Source organism: Anomaloglossus baeobatrachus (assembly GCF_048569485.1).
Source record: "Anomaloglossus baeobatrachus isolate aAnoBae1 chromosome 1 unlocalized genomic scaffold, aAnoBae1.hap1 SUPER_1_unloc_5, whole genome shotgun sequence".
In the NCBI taxonomy this organism is placed as follows: domain Eukaryota; kingdom Metazoa; phylum Chordata; class Amphibia; order Anura; family Aromobatidae; genus Anomaloglossus; species Anomaloglossus baeobatrachus.
The window spans coordinates 2,827,254-2,849,696 of record NW_027441778.1 but is presented as its reverse complement, the minus strand read 5'-3'; positions in this window follow the sequence as shown (position 1 = coordinate 2,849,696).

Below are 22,443 nucleotides of genomic sequence, written 5' to 3'. Positions count from 1 at the left end.
TCTGTCTCAATCTCTTTCACTGTCTGTCTATCTATCTCTGTCACTTTCCCTGTCAGTCTCTTTCCCTGTCTGTCTCTTTCCCTCTGTCTCTTTACCTGTGTCTGTCTCTTTGTCTATCTCTTTACCTGTCTTTGTCTGTCTCTTACCCTGTCTGTCTCTTTCCCTTTCTTTCCCTGTTTCCCTGTGTCTGTCTCTGTCTTTCTGTCTCTTTCCCTGTCAGTCTGTCTCTTTGTCTGTGTCTGTCTCTTTGTGTCTGTCTCTTACCCTGCATATGTCTGTTTCTTACCCTGTCTGTGTCTGCCTCTTTCCCTGTCTGTGTCTGTCTCTTTCCCTGGCTGCATTGTGACACGCCAACATTCCATATAAGGGTGTGGCTGCGCATTCTTCTGAAGTCCTGGCTGCACTGTAGCTCCATTCGCTTTAATGGAGGCAGGTTTTTGGGCGAATAACTGTAAAGTGCGGAGTTAAAATTTCCCCTCAAAACATAGTCTATGACGCTCTCGGGGTCCAGAAGTGTGAGTGTGCAAAATTTTGTGGCTGTAGCTGCGACGGTGCAGATGCCAATCCCGGACATACACACATACATACATACATACATACATACATACATACATACACACACACATACACACATTCAGCTTTATATATTAGATTGCAATGTTAGAATTTTGCAAGCTAGCACTGCTAAAAAGATAACAGGTCACCTAAATATAGCTACAGCAAATGATGTTTCCCAACTGAAAAGCCCTTAAGGACCAAGCTATTTGTGCCCAACTGATTTTTTTAAATCTTTACATCTTAACTCTTTTGTGCTCATAACTGTTGAAACTCCTTTAAATTGTCATCTTTTAAATCAGTCCTTGTCCCTAATTTTAATATCTTAAACATGCTAAAGGCAAATTTCTGTGATTTAATCAATCAAGTTTTTTTTAATGTGGAAAGAAATCAGTGTATCTAAGTAAACCCAGGCAAGTCCATGGAAAACATACAAACCAGACCAGAAGCAGATGTTGTTCTTGGTTGGACATGAACCTAAAGGGCCCGTTACATGCTACGATATATCTAACGATATGTCGTCGGGGTCACGTCGTTAGTGACGCACATCCGGCATCATTTGACATATCGTAGTGTGTGACAGCTACGAGCGACTGTGAACGAGCAAAAATACTCACCTTATCGTTGCTCGTTGACACGTCGCTCATTTTCATAAAATCAAAAGTCCTTCTGCGCGCCGGTTGTTCATTGTTCCCGAGGCAGCACACATCGCTCCGTGTGACACCCCGGGAATGATGAACTGCAGCTTACCTGCGTCACGCCGGTAGTCCGCTCCCCTGCTTGGTATGTGCTGGGAGAGCCCTCTTTGCCCGCAGACGCTGGTCCCTCGGGTCTCTATGCCTGGTGGCGTTACCCTAATGGTTGGGCTGTTGTCTTCAGTTGGGTCTTATGTGGGATAGGTCCTAAAGTACGGTCCTCAATCAGTTGATTTGACTCAGCCCAGTTGTTTCTGGGCCTTGTACTGAGTCTGAGTACCCCTCCTGGTGCTCCGGTTTCCAATCAGTTCCCCGGTTCGGTACCAGCAGGCCACCGCCCGTCCCCGGTCCCTACGGTTCCACCAGCTGTAATCCCAGCTCCTGCAGGCGGCCACCACCATCTGCCTCCTTGCCAGAGGTGACTGGGCTCCAACCCAGACACCTGGTGTAGCCTATGGCAGACCTAGACAACACAGGTCTGCCCTTGAACTTCACTCAACTCCACTGTCAAGACTAGACTAGAGTCGCGTTTTTCCTGCCTCGGGGCCTGTGAACTCCTCGGTGGGCAGAGCCAACCGCCTGGCTCCGCCCCCTGGTGTGAACATCAAACCCGGAGGGTGGTAACAAGGGTTTTTGTAGTTTGGCTGCTGTAACCTTTCTAAGGGGGGGGGTGGGCGTGTGTGTGTAAGGGCCTACCTGTGACAACCTGGCTAGTCCAGGGCATCACACATGCTTCTTCATTCTCCCCCTGTACCTGGCTGCATTATACATGGAGGTCTGGGGGGCTGGCTGCATTATACATGGAGGTCTAGGGGGCTGGCTGCATAATAAATGGAGGTCTAGGGGGGCTGGTTGCATTATACATGGAGGCCAAGGGGGGCTGGCTGCATTATACATGGAGGTCTAGGGGGGCTGGTTGCATTATACATGGAGGTCTAGGACTGTGACTCAAGACCTGTGACTCAAATCGGGTTCAAGGAGGTGACCATTAAGGTGGGCCGGGTAGAATTGACGAGGCAAGGCCTCATAGGGGTACAAAATGACTTAGTGATCGGAACCCGAAGATCATTTTAGGCACAAATGTCATTGAGAATTGTATGGGAGAAGTGCTCTTTTTGCTTCAACAGCTGTCTGAGACTGCAGGAGCAGGACAGCAGAAAGTCCTGCAACGTGAGATCCAAGCCCTCCTGCAGCGGCAACAGGTAAATCTCTTTGGAAGTGAGATAGGTGGTGTACGGGTGATGGATGTGGCCCCTCTTGTAGTGCCCCTACGAAGTGAAATGATGATATGGTGCAGGGCAGCTGTAGGATCCTGTGGACAGGATTACCAGGCAGTGGTAGAGCCCCTACCCTCAGAGCATTGGCACACCGTGTTTACGGCCAGAGGGGTAGTTGTCGTCCGGAAGGGGAGTGTGCCCGTGCGAGTGTTGAATTGTCAGGAGGAGGAAGTCACACTACCCAGATATGCCACCATAGCCAAGCTGTTTGTAGTTAATGCAGATGACATCCATGCAACAGGTTCCTCAAACCAGCCTAGTCAGCTTCCCAGTGACAGCCCCCAGGGCCCAGTAGAGAAGTGGTGTCAGGAAGTACACGTGGGCACCGACTCTACACCTGCACATCACAAACAAGGGGTCTACAGGGTTGTCAAGGAGTATGAGCAGGTCTTTAGCAAACACCCATTGGATTTTGGGCAGATAAAAGGGGTACAATATCACATACCCACAGGCACACACACACACCTATCAAATAGACGTATAGGCCCATACCACCTGCCAAATTCATTGTGCCAAAGACATGCTCAGAAGCATGAAGGAAGCAGGAGTAATCCGTGACAGCTGCAGTCCCTGGGCCGCCCCACTGGTACTTGTGAGGAATAAGGATGGTACCATGAGAATGTGTGTAGACTACCGACAGATTAACAAAATCACACTTAAGGACACCTACCCTTTGCCCTGAATTGAGGAATCGTTAGCTGCCTTGAAGTCTGCTACTTACTTTTCTACCCTTGATCTCACCAGTGGGTACTAGCAGGTGGCTGTCGCCGAGGAGGACCGGGAGAAGACCGCGTTTACTACCCCGATGGGCTTATGTGAGTTCAACAGCATGCCCATTCGGGCTGTGCAGCGCACTGGGAACGTTTCAGAGGCTGATGGAGTGCTGTTTGGGTCACTGCAACTTCGAAACAGTCTTGCTGTATCTGGATAACGTTATTGTCTACTCCAAGACATACGAAGCACATCTAGAACACCTAGAAGAGATGTATGATGCCCTGTCCAAATACGGGATGAAGCTCAAGCCATGCAAGTGTCACCTGCTGAAGCCAAGGTACAGTACTCAGGGCATGTGGTGAGTGCTGAAGGTGTGGCACTGGACCCTGAGAAAATCACAGCTATACAGAACTGGCCAAGACCTGTCACCGTCAGAGAAGTTCGGCAGTTCCTGGGCCTGATGGGGTACTATCAAAGGTTCATCAAGGGGTACACTCAGATGGCGGCTCCATTGCAGGACTTTCTGGTGGGTCAGTCTGTACACGGAAAATCCTCAGGGCCTGTGTTCCAGTGGGGTGAGGAGGAAGAAGATTCCTTTGAACGGATGAAGTCTGTCCTGACCGGGGACAAAATCCTGGCCTTTCTTGATTACGGTCTCCCGTTCGTACTGTATATGGATGCCAGTAATGTGGGGTGCAGGGCTGTCCTGTCACAGATGCAGAAGGGCAAGGAAAAGGTGATCGCTTACGCCAGTCGGAGGTTGAGGCCCACGGAGAGGAACCCGGAGAATTATAGCTCTTTCAAGCTGGAGTGCCTGGCACTCGTATGGGCCATGACAGAAAGGTTCAAGCATTACCTTGCTGCCAAGTTCACGGTGTACACGGACAATAATCCGTACTCACCTGGATACAGCAAAGCTGGGATCCTTGGAACAACGTTGGGTCGCAAAGTTGGCAAATTATGATTTTGTTATAAAGTACAGGGCTGGTCACAAGAACACCAACACAGATGCGCTGTCCAGAATGCCCCATCAGTTCGATGATGGGAAGGATGAAGATGACCTGGAAGAGGTTGAATTGCCTGCGTTCCATCAGCCCCCGTCTGTGGAGCGCCCTCGACCATGTGCCCATCAGCAAGAAATGACCTGTGACCCATTGCCTCAACATTGCTGGCAGGAAGCCCAGGACAGGGACCCTGCAATCAAACTAGTCAAAGCATTGCTGGCCAGAGCTGACGCCCGTCTTGAACCAGGCGCCCCAGAGGAAGCCAGAAAATTGTGGCAAGACCGGAGTCGGCTTTATCTTCACCAAGGCAAGATATGCAGGAGCTTAACCAATCCCAAGACCCACGAGAGGATTTGTCAGATTGTGGTACCCCGGGCCTATGTCCCAGTGGTGCTGGAAGCATACCATGACGGGGCCGGGCACTTTGGATGGAGGATGGAGGAAGCTGGAGATGTTGCTGAGAAGTCGCTTCTACTGGACAGGAATGAGAGACTCCATAGAAGCCTGGTGTAGGAATTGCGGCCCTTGTGCCTTGAGAAGGCAGGATGGCACCAGTCAGTGAGCACAACTTCAGCCGATTGTCACCAAGCAGCCCCTAGAGATTGTGGCTCTGGACCATGTCAAGTTGACCCCCAGAAGAAGTGGGTATTCGTATGCGCTCACAATGGTCGACCATTACTCACGGTTCTTGGTGGTGGTGCCCGTTAAAGATTTGACTGCAAGCACTGCGGCAAAGGCGTTCCAGGCAAACTTCTGTAGGCCGCATGGGTACACCGACCGAGTCCTTACGGATCTAGGCCCTGCATTCGAGGTTGAAATGTTCCGGGAGTTCTGGAGTCTGTACGGGTGCAAGAAGATATGCACCACACCCTATCATGCGCAGACAAATGGGATGTGTGAGAAAATGAACCACCTGGTGATCAATCTGCTGCAAACCCTTCCTCTTGAGGAGCAGAACCAGTGGCCTGAAAAACTACCAGACCTGGTAGACATCTGCAACAACATTCCGGTGGGATCCACAAAGTGTACCCCAGCTTACCTGATGAGAGCTTGGCCTGGAAGACTTCAAGTGGACTTGGAGATGGAGGTTGAATTGCCTGAAGCCTACGCACCAGGAGAGGATTGGGACTCACGTCGCCAGGTCCAGTATAAACAGATTCAGAAGTGCGTTGAAGAGAGTTTGAATCAAACCCGGGAACGGCAAGAAAGAAACTTTAACAAGCAAGCAAAAGCAACCCCCTTCGCCCCCGGCGAGATTGTGTTAAAAAGGAAGAGAAAGCTGCACAAGTTAGATGATCAGTGGGAAAAGGAGCCATACGTGGTACAGCCATCCAACTTTTTTTTTTTAATCAGATACATTTTTATTTTTCACCAAGTATACAAAACATGTGTTATATTTTCAGCAATAACGAGCAGAACTATAAACTTTCCCTCCCCAACCCCTCCCCCCTCAGCGTACATATTACCCATATCAATATCAAAGATCTTACATTTTAACCCTTTAATAGCATATATTGGAATGTATAGAACTAACTATCTCTGCCCCTAGTCCAACATCTCCCAACTCCAATATTTATGCATATTGCAACCACGGATTCCACAATCTATCAAAAAGTGCAAGTTGTTTCCTTTTCCCATATATGCTTCTCTCCATTCGAACAATATGATTAACATATGTGACAAATTCCCCTCTAGTCGGTGGGTCCCCCTGCATCCAGTGTTTGGCAATTACTTTCCTTGCCGCATACAGCAGTCTGGCTATCACTATTTTAAAATTGTTGTCTACTCAAATTTCTTCCACGTAACCTAGAACACATACCAGGGGTTGTCTGGGAAGTTTACATCTATAAGCGCCTTCTATTCTATTAAGAACAGTTATCCAAAAGGGTGCCAACCTGGGGCACATCCACATCATGTGGAAAATCATGTGGAAAATGCCGACATCTTCTCCATTACATCTAGGACAGTCGGAGTTACTCCTCAATCCCATTTTACACATAATTAGCGGGGATCTATATGCCCTATGCACCACGTAGAGGTGGGATAATCTTACTAGTTCACTCATTGATAATTTCGGTATGTATTCCAAAACACTATCCCATACCTCATCAGTGATCCCGTCTATCTCTGCCTCCCATTTAGTCCTAGTGTTTACAGGGTGATCAAGCAAATATGTATGCAGTAGGTCCCTATAGTAGTAGATATGATTCCTCTTGTGGGTCCACTACTACACACATATTTCAGTACTAGGTCTGCCTGTACCAGCAATAATTGCTTAACCCCCTGCGCCAACCGTTTGTACTGGTACCACCCAAGTGGGGATATCCCAAACTCATCCTGTATTTGTGTAAACAATTTCAGACGTCCCAAGCTAAGAATTTGCCCCATATACCATATACCTTTACGTGCCCTTTCCTTAATTTTGCCTATCTTGTATATCTCAGAGCAGTTTTCATTGTCCCACAATGGAGATTCAGTTATTGCTGTAATCCCTCTTATTTGCTTGATCTTCCTCCAGATTCTATTCATCAGGCTAAGTGTGGGGCTCGTTTTTCCTATTCTCCTAAATGATCCGTCCTCTAGTCCGAACACTAATGGTTTCCGATGCAGAACATGCCCTAACAGTCTGGATGCTGGGTCCACCACCCCTAAATCTGCCCATCCCCTGAAATGTTGACTCTGAGCTGCCAGATAATATATTCCCGGATTTGGTAGTGCTAGCCCCCCCTCATCCTTTGGTCTCTGTAGCGTCTCGAGTTTACGTCTGGTTTGTTTGTTCTTCCATATTAGAGCACGGAACATGGAATCAATCTCCTTAAAGTGACTCTGAGGGTTCCAAACAGGAGAATTGTGCAACACATAGAGTATCTTGGGCATAAGCACCATTTTAATAAGATTAATCCGTCCTATTACTGATAAATAAAGCTTATTCCAAGCAGTTATCTTACTTCGCAGTTGCTTCAGCAAAGGGTCTAGATTAATAGTATTGTAATTCCCAATTGGCATGGATACCTGAATGCCCAGATATCTAAACTGGTCCACAATCCGCAGTCTGTTGACCTCATCACCCAGGATCGACCTATCCACTCCCGCGTCCACCTGAAACAGATTTGATTTGGTCCAATTGATAGTCAGTCCAGAGATCCCCCCGTACCGCTCGATCACCTACATGGCACAGCTCAACGATGCCCCTGGGTCTCCCAGAAACAAAAGAATGTCGTCTGCATAGAGAGCTATCTTATCTTCTAGATAACCATATACAAATCCCTTTATGTCTCTGTTCTGCCGTATAGCAGCAGCCAGTGGTTCCACTGCCAAAGCAAAGAGGAGAGGCAAAAGCGGACATCCTTGGCGAGTACCCCTTTGTAGATCCACCGTGTGTGACAACATTCCATTAATCCTCACTTTAGCTACTGGTCTAGTCTACTGGTATAATCGTCGTATATTTTTTGCTGTGGATCTATTAGGCATAAAACCCGACTGATCCTGGTGGATTAGGGCAGATATCACTTCTGTTAATCGATTAGAGAGTACTTTGGCCAAAATTTTTACATCTGTCGTTAACAGTGAGATGGGCCTGTATGAGTCGGGGAGTTTTGGATCCTTATCCTCTTTAGGTATTACTGTTATCGCCTCCCTCATATACTCTGGCAGTGTCCCCCTCTCCCTTGCCTCCTCCAAGACACTCAGCAAATTGGGTAAGAGTATTTCTTCCAAAGATTTGTATACCTCCACCGGTAGACCATCTACCCCTCGGGGCTTTTTCATTTGCCATGCCATGCAAAGCTCTCTCTATCTCCTCAAGTGTGATAGGGCCCTCTAGACTGTGTTTCTCTGTCTCTGTAATTTTGGGTAATGTCATTATACCTAAGAAAGCCTCTAGGTTGCTCTGTCTCGTCTCCCCTCTAGTGGAATATAAATCCTCATAAAAGGCTGCGAACGTGTCCAGAATATCTACCCCCTCCGTAACCAAATCTCCCGTTGTGGTGCGAATGCAATGCACAAAGGATGATTTTCTCTGGGCTGCAGTCACCACTGACAACAGATGTCCCACCTTTTCTCCCTCCACATAAAAGTTCTCTTTTTGAAAAGCCTGCTTCCTAGCCACTTTCTCCAATAGCACCTTATTAACTTGTTCCTGCGCTGCTTTTAGCTTCTGCCTATTCTCTGGTGTGGGCTGTGTTACCATCTCTGCTTCTGCTCCCTTCAAGGCCTCTAAGCAATCAATTTCCCCCTGTCTACTATGAGACTTACACCGGCAAACGTCTCTAAATAAAAGGCCTCTCAGGTATGCCTTCATGGCGTCCCAAACTACCAATGGATCCGAACTACCTCAATTAAGGGCAAAATATTCCAGAATCTCACTGGCTATACCGTCCATGTCAATACTTTTTACCCAAACCGGATGTAGCTTCCATTCTCTTGTTAGCCTCTTTCCTACTCCTCGTTTTTTAATAGATACCAGTATTGGACTATGATCCGATATTACTCTAGCCAAATATTCAACATTTGAAATTCCAGAGTCCATCATTTCATTTCCCAAGGCCAGGTCTATACGGGAAAGCGTTCCATGGGTCGCTGAGTGACAGGAAAAACAAGTCACCCCTAAATTAGTTATCCTCCAAACGTCTACCAACCCCAACTCTTGAATAAAGATACCAAATGCTGTCGCTCCGTCCCTCCTCGCCTCCCGTGAGTTTCTGCTCCTGTCCCAATATGCATTTATGACATTATTAAAGTCACCAACCAACAAGAATGGCAAATTCCCCCATTTAGTCGAACGCTCTCTCACCTCTCTAATTTTGACACTAGTGTAAGGCGGTGGAACATATATAGCAGTAATGCATAATAATTGTCCATACAACTTACAGATCACCATTACATATTGTCCCTCTGTGTCTATCCATGTCTCCACTTCTTCATATAGGGTGGATCTATGGACCAACACAGAGACCCCTCTAGCATAAGTAGAAAAAGTAGAGTGATACGCCTTTTGCACCCATCGCTTGTTCAGTACATTTGTCGTTTCGCTCGTCAAATGCGTCTCCAATAAATATTGATGGTCTCTGGTCTAGCATATATTTTATCATTGCGTCTCTTCTACCTCTATCTGACATTCCCCTTACATTCCAACATATTTTAATTTCCTCTCCCATGTTGAAAATTACTGGTTATCTTTAAACAAACATCCTGTCCCTCTGTACGCTGAATCTTTCCTTTTCCTAACCCGCCCCTTAGAACCACCCCAACAAAACTCCTCCACCTCCGATTTACATCTTTAACTCCCTTATAGGGAATGAGGTCTGTCTCCCCCAGACCGGTCAACCTCCTTCCTCCTTTTCTCTCATACCAAACCTGTCTCATCCCAGTGAGCAGAAACCCCTAACTCACCTCCCGCCTTCACCATATTCATCTTCATTTGCATATATCATATAATGTAAACTACTAACATATGAATTTTTGAAAACTTAAGCATTTATCAATCGCCACCGCACGGCCAAAAGAAACAAAAAAAAGGGGGGGGGGATTTATTATCCTCCCCCTGTCATTATCCAGCTTAGTGTTAGGAAACTTCTTCTTGCCCCATCTAACACTCAGGGACAGGAGCAAGAGATCAACAATAATAACCTGAAAGAGAAAGGGGAAAAAAAAAAAAGGTGTACCGTCACTGCCATAAAAATGGGCTTATGAAGTCTCCTTCTCCTCTAGCATATGCAAATGCTTATGAGTAGCCAGTCCTGTAGTCCAGGAAAATCACAAAATTGCAGTGTCACTCATAGCCAGCTTCTATCCTCCTGTTTGCAGCTTCCTTGCATTGATGTCTATCCATTTCATGGCCTCCTCTAGATCAAGAAAAAAGTGCACCTTCTCCAGTGCTGCTACTCGAAGTTTTGCTGGGAACATCATGGAATATTTAACCCCCAGCTCACGGAGTCGTCTCTTTACCCCTGTAAATTGCATTCTTTGCTTCTGTACCGTAACTGAGTAGTCAGGGTATATAGCCACTGGGTGTCCATCAATTGTCAGGTTCTCCAGATCCCGCGCCTTGCGTAGAATAATATCCCGGTCCCTGTAGTTAAGCAGTTTTGCCAGCATCATATGGGGCCCCTTGCCAGGTGGTTGCGGTTGCATTGGGACTCTGTGCGCCCTCTCAATTGCATATAACTTGGTCAAATTATCAGCGCCAATCTTTTCTTTAAGCCACGTTTCTATGAATTCAGTAGAATTTCTTCCCTCTACTTTTTCCGGGATTCCCACCAGTCTTATATTGTTCCTCCTGGAACAGTTCTCCAAGTCATCCGTTTTTGCGGACAACTCAGATATTTGCTGCTGGAACGTTTTCCTCTGCTTTTTGCAGTTTAACTATATGATCCTCAGCTGCCCCCATTCTTTCCTCCACAGCACTGGTTCTCATATTAGTTTTCTTCTGATCTTTTTTGAGAGTAGCTATATCTCCCTGTATTCCCAGCACCTGCTGGGTTAATGTTGTGAGGGCCTGTTTGCAAAAGGAGACCACCTGAAACACATCCTTAATAGTGGGGTTCTCCTGTATTTCCTCTGCTGCCTGCTGCTCTCCTGAATCCTCCTCCTGTTTGTCTATTCCTTCAGCCTCCTCCCCTTTCTCCTCCACCATCTTACCAGGCTCCTGCAGAGATTCCTCTGATTGTCTTGAAAACTGTGCAAGCTTTGCAGCTGCTTCCATGCGATGCTGGCAGGCTGTGTTTGCTTTCTCCGCCTCCTCTCTGACCTCGGTGCCATTTTGTGATCCAGGCCCTCTGCCTGCTCCAACTTCCCTGAGTCGCCGCCTGGACATGCTGCTGGTTCAGGAGCTGAGACTTCTCCTGCTGGATGCCGGTACCTTCCCCTGCACTCCGGTGTCACTATAATCGTCAGCCGTGTGGCGGCTCCAGCGGTATCACGGTGAGTCAGCAGGAGAGTGTGTGTGCTCACATCCTGGTCCAGGCTCCGCCCCCACAGCCATCCAACGTTAATAACCAAAAGACCTGCCTAATAAGCCAGGATCAAGGAAGGACCACGGCTACGGTATCCCGGGACCATCTGAAGAAGTGCCCAGAACCCTTAAGAGTGGCAGATGAACCTCAGCCCCAGCGTCAAGTGGTACAAAGGAAGGAAAAATGATCCGTACCATTGTAGGTGATTTTCCGGCAGATTGGCCTATGCAAAATGGAGCAGTAATAGTCCCTGTGTTCACATTCCCACAAACCGTGGAAGAACAAGAGCAGGAAAGGCTTACTGACACTGCACCCACTCCAGCACCTAGAGTAGCGCCTATACCTTTGCCACGCACACGTAGGGTCCTACCAGCAACACCTAACACTGAGGGCGAGGAACCTGTAGAGAGTGTTGCCTTGCCACCAGAAGAGGAAGATGAGGGTCCAGAGTTAAGGAGGTCAATCCGTGCTAACTTTGGTCAGCCTCCACAGAGGTACAGAGAAGAGTGTTGAAAAATACCAGTGGTTTAGCGATGCCATAGAATTGTTAGGTATCGGTCCTTTCGTTTATTGTTTTTCATTCACAGTTTCCTATTTTCCATATAGAAAATGTTAGTAAATAAATGCATAGTCAATAAGGGTTTTAATGAACGGAGAAGTTATCTGATTTGCAAGAAGATTGTTAAAATGTGTACACCCAGTACATGGACTTTGTGAGTTATATATTTAGTAAAAATGGACCACGGTCACAGGACTGGCGTGACCAACATGAACTTGTATTTTGTATATAGTTGCACCTCCAGTGCCAGAGTCGTCTAACACAACACCCGGGACCTTAACTTGGTCACGGACCCACCATAGGTATGCAGCGGGTCAGGTTGTTTCGGTGGCGGGTTAATGGGATCCGGCACATTGGGACTGGACTGTCGTGGGTTAAAGCTGCAACAGAGCAGGTTGAGTTTCCACTACCATTGAAACTGGTAGTGTCCCATCGTTGAGGAGATGAACTCTTTAAAATGTTAAGTAACATTTAAGTGACAAGCCTCCCTGATGTGGGATATATGTGTAAATAAAGATGTTAACTTTCTTACCTTTTTCTACAATTTGAAAAAAAAAAAAAAATAAACCTCTGATGTCCTGTAGCTCGGGGATGAGCTACGTTTAATCAAGGGGGAATGTGATGCCCTGGCCTATCAGGTTGTAACACAGTATTGTGTAATCTGCCCTTCTGTGCAATATCCACCTCTTCCTTGGTTACAGGTCCCTAACCTTTGGTGTTGCCAAGAACAAGCTAATCAAAATCCTAGGAACACTCTGCACCACACCCACCAGTGGCCGACCTGAGTGGAATAGGGTCACCCACTTGGGGGTTTGGTAAGGGGGGGGTCAGGAGTGTAAGGAGACAGTGAGTTGAGCTGTGACTCTCGAGGGGAGAGCTGGGCTCCTTGAGACTACTATGTGGCAGACGTTGGCCTGGGCCTGGTAGGAGCTGGACCCTGGTCGCAGGGGATCGTGACAAGGGGCACAGACTGTCAAGGAGGACAGCCGGCGGCCTTGTGCCATCACCAAGCAGGGGCCAGGGCACGACGGGGTACGTAGACCCTAGGTCAGGAAGAAGCTTCAGGCGTCCTGACAATTTACCCAACGAGAATGGAGCCTTCAAGATCCGTTATCCACCCGCTCCAAAATCGGGGTACTAGCGCGACGAGGGGTATAGGACTTTCCCACTACATGGTCTAGAAAATCCCAAGCGTGAACCCCTAGAGCAAGCTCACCCAGTTAGCCATACTGGTGAGCGGGACCCGATTAGTTTTACACTAGAGGGACCAACCAGAAGACTAGGTGCCAAGGCAAAGGTCACAGACTAACAGGTAACACCAATGGGCATGGGATCCAGGCGTGCTCCCTCCAAGCGGCATCGGTGTCCAGAACTTTGGTTTACCACAGTTGTCAGTGTCAGCGTGTTATTTGGATTGAGTGAGTATACAAGTGACCCTTACCATCCCAACGGCACCTCCCCGTCACCATCATCGAGTCCCGGGGCATTCCCCCCTACCCGTGGAGGGGTTAAACACCTAGCCGCCCACACCATCGCCACCGGGTACTCCCAATCGCAGCAGTGGTACTCCATCTTACCACACACCAAGGGTGGCGCCACGAACTTTAATCAAACACCCCCGTGTAAATACTCCCCCCCCTTTTATTTGAGTGGCCGCAAGACCCCCGGGTCTGGAGACCCCTCGAGCCACCACGGATCCGGATTCGGAGTTGAGCAGCCCGGCTGCTGGCACGGTGGCGGTACGCAGGGCTCTGAGTATCACTGGCAGCTGTGTTTGCTGCTCTCTGTGGTGGAACCCAGCTATTCTCTGCAGGGTGCGGGCTGGCCCTGGAGGCAGAGAGGCAAATGCACCCCCCCCCCAGGCCTGGTACTCCAGCAGCAGTTTCAGGCTGCCCAGGTGTCTGCTGCTGACACTGTACTTTACAGGTGTGTGTACAAGTGCCGCCCGGCCTAGAACTTCACACACAGTCACACTTAGTGCTGTGTGGTCGTCTGCTGACCTGTTTCCACAGCACGCTGGTCGGGCTGCTTCCTCGTCAACATTGAAGTCTGAGAGAAGAGGTTGCAGGGTCCGTGCAGGTGGTCAGGGCCGGATCCTGTGTGTCTGTGGAGGCTCTGAGATGTGGTCAGTTATGGTTCCAGCCTCCGCACAGATCAGGTCGCACGGCCGAGCCACCTCAATAACTCACAGTGAGGGACAGCAGACACCAGTGTACAGCATCACACACTAACTGCTCCTGTGCCCGGCTCCAGGACAGTATACATCATATACAGGACCTTACATTATCTATATGATGTCCTGCAGCCAGGTCCAGGTGTGATCAGTAAGCACATATATTTGACACTATATATACATACATTATATATGTATATATATATATATATATATATATATATATATATATATACACAAATATACTGTATATAAAAATTAGTGTATATGTGTATGTGACTGGTATGTAACATACTGTTATACAGACATCACACACTGACTGCCCCTGTGCCTGGCTCCAGGACAGTATATATCATATACAGGACCTTACATTATATGTGTGATGTCCTGCAGCCAGGTCCAGGTGTGATCAGTAAGCACATATATTTGACACTATATATACATACATTATATATATATATATATATATATATATATATACAGTTAGGTCCAGAAATATTTGGACAGTGACACAATTTTCGCGAGTTGGGCTCTGCATGCCACCACATTGGATTTGAAATGAAACCTCTACAACAGAATTCAAGTGCAGATTGTAACGTTTAATTTGAAGGTTTGAACAAAAATATCTGATAGAAATTGTAGGAATTGTACACATTTCTTTACAAACACTCCACATTTTAGGAGGTCAAAAGTAATTGGACAAATAAACCAAACCCAAACAAAATATTTTTATTTTCAATATTTTGTTGTAAATCCTTTGGAGGTAATCACTGCCTTAAGTCTGGAACCCATGGACATCACCAAACGCTGGGTTTCCTCCTTCTTAATGCTTTGCCAGGCCTTTACAGCCGCAGCCTTCAGGTCTTGCTTGTTTGTGGGTCTTTCCGTCTTAAGTCTGGATTTGAGCAAGTGAAATGCATGCTCAATTGGGTTAAGATCTGGTGATTGACTTGGCCATTGCAGAATGTTCCACTTTTTTGCACTCGTGAACTCCTGGGTAGCTTTGGCTGTATGCTTGGGGTCATTGTCCATCTGTACTATGAAGCGCCGTCCGATCAACTTTGCGGCATTTGACTGAATCTGGGCTGAAAGTATATCCCGGTACACTTCAGAATTCATCCGGCTACTCTTGTCTGCTGTTATGTCATCAATAAACACAAGTGACCCAGTGCCATTGAAAGCCATGCATGCCCATGCCATCACGTTGCCTCCACCATGTTTTACAGAGGATGTGGTGTGCCTTGGATCATGTGCCGTTCCCTTTCTTCTCCAAACTTTTTTCTTCCCATCATTCTGGTACAGGTTGATCTTTGTCTCATCTGTCCATAGAATACTTTTCCAGAACTGAGCTGGCTTCATGAGGTGTTTTTCAGCAAATTTAACTCTGGCCTGTCTATTTTTGGAATTGATGAATGGTTTGCATCTAGATGTGAACCCTTTGTATTTACTTTCATGGAGTCTTCTCTTTACTGTTGACTTAGAGACAGATACACCTACTTCACTGAGAGTGTTCTGGACTTCAGTTGATGTTGTGAACAGGTTCTTCTTCACCAAAGAAAGTATGCGGCGATCATCCACCACTGTTGTCATCCATGGACGCCCAGGCCTTTTTGAGTTCCCAAGCTCACCAGTCAATTCCTTTTTTCTCAGAATGTACCCGACTGTTGATTTTGCTACTCCAAGCATGTCTGCTATCTCTCTGATGGATTTTTTCTTTTTTTTAAGCCTCAGGATGTTCTGCTTCACCTCAATTGAGAGTTCCTTAGGCTATGTGCGCACGTTGCGTACAGTCACTGCAGAAATTTCTGCAGCGATCTGAAGAGCACATGTGCGCTTTAAATCGCTGCAGAAATGTCCGTAGTGAAAAAAAAAAAAAAGCCGATTCCATGCGCTCTGCCTGCAGCTCCTGCCTTAGACAGAGCAGGAGCTGCCGGCAAAGCGCACGGAAGAAGTGACATGTCACTTCTTAGAACGCAGCGCTTCAGCAGTAGCCGAAGCGCTGTGCTCTAAAACGCCACGTGCGCACGGCCCCTGCACAATCTCCATAGACTGTGCAGGGGACGCAGGACGCATGCAGTTACGCTGCGCTACAAAGCGCAGCATAACTGCATGTATTTACACAACGTGCGCACATAGCCTTAGACCGCATGTTGTCTGGTCACAGCAACAGCTTCCAAATGCAAAACCACACACCTGTAATCAACCCCAGACCTTTTAACTACTTCATTGATTAAAGGTTAATGAGGGAGACGCCTTCAGAGTTAATTGCAGCCCTTAGAGTCCCTTGTCCAATTACTTTTGGTCCCTTGAAAAAGAGGAGACTATGCATTACAGAGCTATGATTCCTAAACCCTTTCTCCGATTTGGATGTGAAAACTCTCATATTGCAGCTGGAAGTGTGCACTTTCAGCCCATATTATATATATAATTGTATTTCTGAACATGTTTTTGTAAACAGCTAAAATAACAAAACTTGTGTCACTGTCCAAATATTTCTGGCCCTGACTGTATGTATATATATATATATATATATATATAAAATGTATATATATAGAGATTAGTGTATATGTATATATGACTGGTATGTATGACTCTCCCACCCCAGGGCTATGGGACACCCGGTGCCGGGCCGGACTAGTCCGGGGGTCGTCAGTGGTGGCGGGGCCCGACTCCGTGACCCTGGTCGGTGTCAATTAAATATGGCTGGTGAATAAACTTTATGGTTGTCGTGACGCCACCTGTGATTTGCGGCTATTAAGCCGCCGCTGCTGTATGAGGCCTCCGGGGCTGGTGGTATGGCAGCTTGGATGGTCCTGCTCCCCACAGGTGGAGCGGTACCCCGGGGCAACAGTTGGTGCTTGTGAGTGTCTATGCAGTGATGGAAGTCTATGCAGATGAAATAACAGAGGCAACACCAGGGACTGCAGTTTCAAGATGTTTACTCACAGTTGGTTATTTGACACGGCAGCTGCCCGGTTGCCCACTGGTGTGCTGTAATCCCCTGTCAGGGACCTCCGCCGATCCCGGGTAGATCTGGGGGCAAATGCCAGTGCACCCCTCTATGTGTTTCTTCTCAGCTGACTTCACTAGCCTTGCCCTTGTTGGCTGAACCTGGCTCGGCCTCCACTGCAGCCTCCGGGCTGGGAGCTCGCCTGTCGGTTATTTGCCCCTTTTCTAGAGGTTCTGCTGTGGGCTGGGGTCCGGGGAGCATGCAGCTTCCCTGGACCTCGGTTGTTAACCTTTGGAGTTGACTTCTCCTCCTCCAGTGACTAGGGACCGTCCCCTGGATGCAGCTTGATCCCTCCACCGCTGTTCTTGTTGAACAGGCCACCAGCTCAAAAGCTATCTGTGGCCCTGGAATCCTTTCTTTCCCTGCTTGGTGTCACCTGGACCCTCTGAGTCCCAGGGTCTTCACCAGGAAGCGTCACTTTCTTCTCCTTAGCTCCTGACTGACTAGAGCTTTCTCTCTCTGTTGCTTTCTTTCTCTGTTGCAGACACTCTGAACTCACAAAGCTCCTTTTTCTTTCACAGCTACATGCTGTCTCCTCACTCTCTCACTCTCTGAGGTAAACTGAAACTAACTTGACCTTCCTTACTACTCTTCTCTCGGCTGCCTCCTCCCACCTCCCCAGTTGCTAAGCTACCACCCAATCGGACGGGGATGGGACTTACCTGCCCTCCGAGGCGAGCCAGCCTCGAGGGTTGCTGCCACAGTCCCCTGTCCCTGTGTGTGCCTACCAATGGGTGTAGTGCAGATTTACCTGTGAACTGGCATGTACCCCCTTTCTTACCCAAGATGGGACATCACACCTCTGGCTGGGGTGCAATGTCTCTGTGGCGACGGAAGCCTCAGGGGAGCCACACTCCATCACAGCGAATCCCAGCACGTCCGCGGGCTGAAACAACAAAAACAGTGGAAGAAACTGCAAAATACATTTCTATGTGCACATGAAACATTAAAACTTTTGAACTTTTCTTCCGTTTATGGGAGGCTCAGATTCTTGAACGTTGCAAAAATAAAATAATCTTTAAAGTCATTTTAAACTAGAGCAGACCAGCCACATTACGTCCAGTGGCCTGGTTACACATCAACATACTTCACATATAAACACATGTAGCTGCGGACCACTTTCAAGTCCAGTGGCCCGGTAACACATTAACAGTGGGGGGGTGACATCTTCGAAAGGCACAAAGGGGCAGGAAAGCAGGGAAGGGTGTCATCTTAAAAAAGAACAATGGACAGACATACAGGGGCTATTTACAGTTCAGCATTTTCTTCTTTCTTTTAATTGCAGAGGTCCTCTTCTGGCTCAGCTCCCGGTGACATGGAAGCTGCAGCCAGGTTGGTCTGGGTCCCCTAGGAGCTCGTGCTGGGACTGTTGGGGGTAATGGTATCGGTGCTGCGTCCTCCTCTGGCTGTTCAGGAGTCTGCTCTTCAGCCACCACAGTTGCTGGGATAGACGGTGTTGCGGCCTGGTCTGATCTGGCCGGATAGGGTGTTTCTGCACCGGACGTCTCAGCAGGGACTTCAGTCAGGATCGCAGCATGGATCACAGCTTGGGTCTCAGCGGGCATCGCAGCATGGATCTTAATGGGCATCGCAGAAGAGACTTCAGTCGGGATCGCATTTGGGATCGCAGCAGCGATTGCATTCAGGATCGCAGCAGGGATCGCGACGGGCATCGCAGTGGCCTCTGGTAGTAACGCCGGCGGGGTCAGCACACCCGATCGGGCAGGGGTAGTATAGGACTCACCCAGGTCTAGGCCGGAGATACTCTGCAGCAGGATCGCCATCGCCGGTGTGGGCTCCGGATGGTCGTGGGCGGCACCTCCACACAGGCCTCACTGCACTGACATCTGCAGACTCCTCATGGCCAGCACCATCTCCTTCCCCCACACGGCTGCCTCCCATCCGCTCTGCTCGTTCATCCTGTCAGCCGTTCTCCCGACCTCAGCCTCCAGCTCAGCGGCGGTCACAGGCCTGATCCAGGTGAGCTCCTCCTGACCTCCGCTTGCAGGAGCCATCTTCTTTCTTCCTCCATACAGCAGCATGCCCTGCCAGGGATTGTCTTTTTCTAACGCGCCATTTTTCATTCTCTGCTCTGCATAGCAGACACGGTCTCAGCTTTGCGCTCTTCTGCCAGACCAAGGGGGCGGGGCTTACTTTTGCGCCCTTTCCTCAGGCACGCCCCCCTTCTTCCCGCTCTTTGTAAGCTGTAATGACGGCGGTTCTCACAGTAAAACAGTCTGTTGGCACAGTTCACATACACAGTTCGTTCAGGAGCACAGTACCCGGTGGGACCGGGCACGAAATCCTGTTCGTGACGCCAAGGATGACTCGCCCACCCCAGGGCTATGGGACACCCGGTGCCGGGCCGGACTAGTCCGGGGGTCGTCACTGGTGGCGGGGCCCGACTCCGTGACCCTGGTGGGTGTCAATTAAATATGGCTGGTGAATAAAGTTTATGGTTGTCGTAACGCCACCTGTGGTTTGCTTCTATTAAGCCGCCGCTGCTGTATGAGGCCTTCGGGGCTGGTGGAATGGCAGCTTGAATGGTCCTGCTTCCCACAGGTGGAGCGGTACCCCGGGGCAACAGTTGGTGCTTGTGAGTGTCTATGCAGTGATGGAAGTCTATGCAGATGAAATAACAGAGGCAACACCAGGGACTGCAGTTTCAAGATGTTTACTCACAGTTGGTTATTTGACACGGCAGCTGCCCGGTTGCCCACTGGTGTGCTGGAATCCCCTGTCAGGGATCTCCGCCGATCCCGGGTAGATCTGGGGGCAAATGCCAGTGCACCCCTCTATGTGTTTCTTCTCAGCTGACTTCACTAGCCTTGCCCTTGTTGGCTGAACCTGGCTTGGCCTCCACTGCAGCCTCCGGGCTGGGAGCTCGCCTGTCGGTTATTTGCCCCTTTTCTAGAGGTTCTGCTGTGGGCTGGGGTCCGGGGAGCATGCAGCTTCCCTGGACCTCGGTTGTTAACCTTTGGAGTTGACTTCTCCTCCTCCAGTGACTAGGGACCGTCCCCTGGATGCAGCTTGATCCCTCCACCGCTGTTCTTGTGGAACAGGCCACCAGCTCAAAAGCTTTCTTTCCCTGCTTGGTGTGACCTGGACCCTCTGAGTCCCAGGGTCTTCACCAGGAAGCGTCACTTTCTTCTCCTTAGCTCCTGACTGACTAGAACTTTCTCTCTCTGTTGCTTTCTTACTCTGTTGCAGACACTCTGAACTCACAGAGCTCCTTTTTCTTTCACAGCTACATGCTGTCTCCTCACTCTCTCAGGTAAACTGAAACTAACTTGACCTTCCTTACTACTCTTCTCTCGGCTGCCTCCTCCCACCTCCCCAGTTGCTAAGCTACCACCCAATCGGACAGGGATGGGACTTACCGGCCCTCCGAGGAGAGCCAGCCTCGAGGGTTGCTGCCACAGTCCCCTGTCTCTGTGTGTGCCTACCAATGGGTGTAGTGCAGATTTACCTGTGAACTGGCATGTACCCACTTTCTTACCCAGGATGCGACATCACACCTCTGGCTGGGGTGCAATGTCTCTGTGGCGACGGAAGCCTCAGGGGCGCCACATGTAACATACTGTTATACAGACATCACACACTGACTGCTCCTGTGCCTGGCTCCAGGACAGTATACAGTTAGGTCCAGAAATATTTGGACAGTGACACAATTTTCGCGAGTTGGGCTCTGCATGCCACCACATTGGATTTGAAATGAAACCTCTACAACAGAATTCAAGTGCAGATTGTAACGTTTAATTTGAAGGTTTGAACAAAAATATCTGATAGAAATTGTAGGAATTGTACACATTTCTTTACAAACACTCCACATTTTAGGAGGTCAAAAGTAATTGGACAAATAAACCAAACCCAAACAAAATATTTTTATTTTCAATATTTTGTTGCGAATTCTTTGGAGGCAATCACTGCCTTAAGTCTGGAACCCATGGACATCACCAAACGCTGGGTTTCCTCCTTCTTAATGCTTTGCCAGGCCTTTACAGCCGCAGCCTTCAGGTCTTGCTTGTTTGTGGGTCTTTCCGTCTTAAGTCTGGATTTGAGCAAGTTAAATGCATGCTCAATTGGGTTAAGATCTGGTGATTGACTTGGCCATTGCAGAATGTTCCACTTTTTTGCACTCATGAACTCCTGGGTAGCTTTGGCTGTATGCTTGGGGTCATTGTCCATGTGTACTATGAAGCGCCGTCCGATCAACTTTGCGGCATTTGGCTGAATCTGGGCTGAAAGTATATCCCGGTACACTTCAGAATTCATCCGGCTACTCTTGTCTGCAAACCAGGTGCTGCCTAAGCAGCAAGGGCAAAGCCCACAAAAGACAATGACGTCTGTACAGTGGCGTGGCAGCACACTGCCAGATATCCAAACATAGAAGGACGGTCACGCGCCACCATGAAAGCAGGGGGAGCTTTTAAGGAGGCGTAGCTCCACCCAAGGGCGGGCGCGAGACGGGCGTGACGCAATCAGGATTCGTGACGTCCTGGCCCGGCCAGTCAGGATTCAGCACATCACCAGCCTCGTCATCGGGCCATGTGATATTAGTGAGCGAATCAGAAGATGTCACGTGGGGCACATGCTCATCTTCCTGCCTCTGGGTCATAAAGGCGGGATCCTCGGTTTCACAATGTGCAGAGATAAGGGAAGTCCTGCTGCTTCCCTTAGCATCCATCCTTTGCACACTGCGCAACCTCTCAGACCCTCTGTGATGCTGAGCAGGAGGACATGTGGCAGGCAAGGTATGGGAGACTGCTTCATTCCTTGCTAAAGGGAGAACCACTAGGTGTCAACCTTCTGCTGTGTCTGTGAGCAGGCATCTCCTGCAGACCACGCAGTCTCCCAGACCTTCGGCGCTGCTCAACAGAAAGGCTTGTGGCAGACAAGGAATGGGAGACTACCTCATTCCTTGCAACTGGAGAGCCACGAGGTGTAACATTACCCCCCGTCTAGGGCCCCACTCCCGCCTGCGCTCAAAGGCCGCCACCAAACCCAGGGCATGGGCATGACCCTCCAATTCCCAGGACATATGCTTCGGTCCATGACCGACCCACTCCACGAGGAAGTACCTCTTGCCCTGTACGACTTTTGTTTTTACCAGCCTCGCTACTTCAGGGTCGTCGGACGAGGAGTCGGCCGTCGGCCACCAATCATGCCTGGCCTCTAGGACTCTGGTCCTTTTAGCCCAGAAGGGGCCCCCGACCTTGGAGGTATGGTCCCAGGACAGCACATCGTTCCGTAGCCCAGGGGGAACGAGGGTCTGGCCAGGTGACACCTGGTCTAGGGTAGTGGGTGGCCCGGTGGTCCCGAGGTGCTCCCTACATGACCCTGCCCAGGACGAGATCTCCCTTGTTGCCCAGTTGAGTATCGGAGCATGCCGTTTCAACCAGGGGAGTCCCAGTAGGATCTCATCCGTCCCTTCTGGAAGCACCAGGCTCATGGTGGCCTGGTGGTACATCCATCCTGAGAGGGACGGTGATCTGGGTAATGG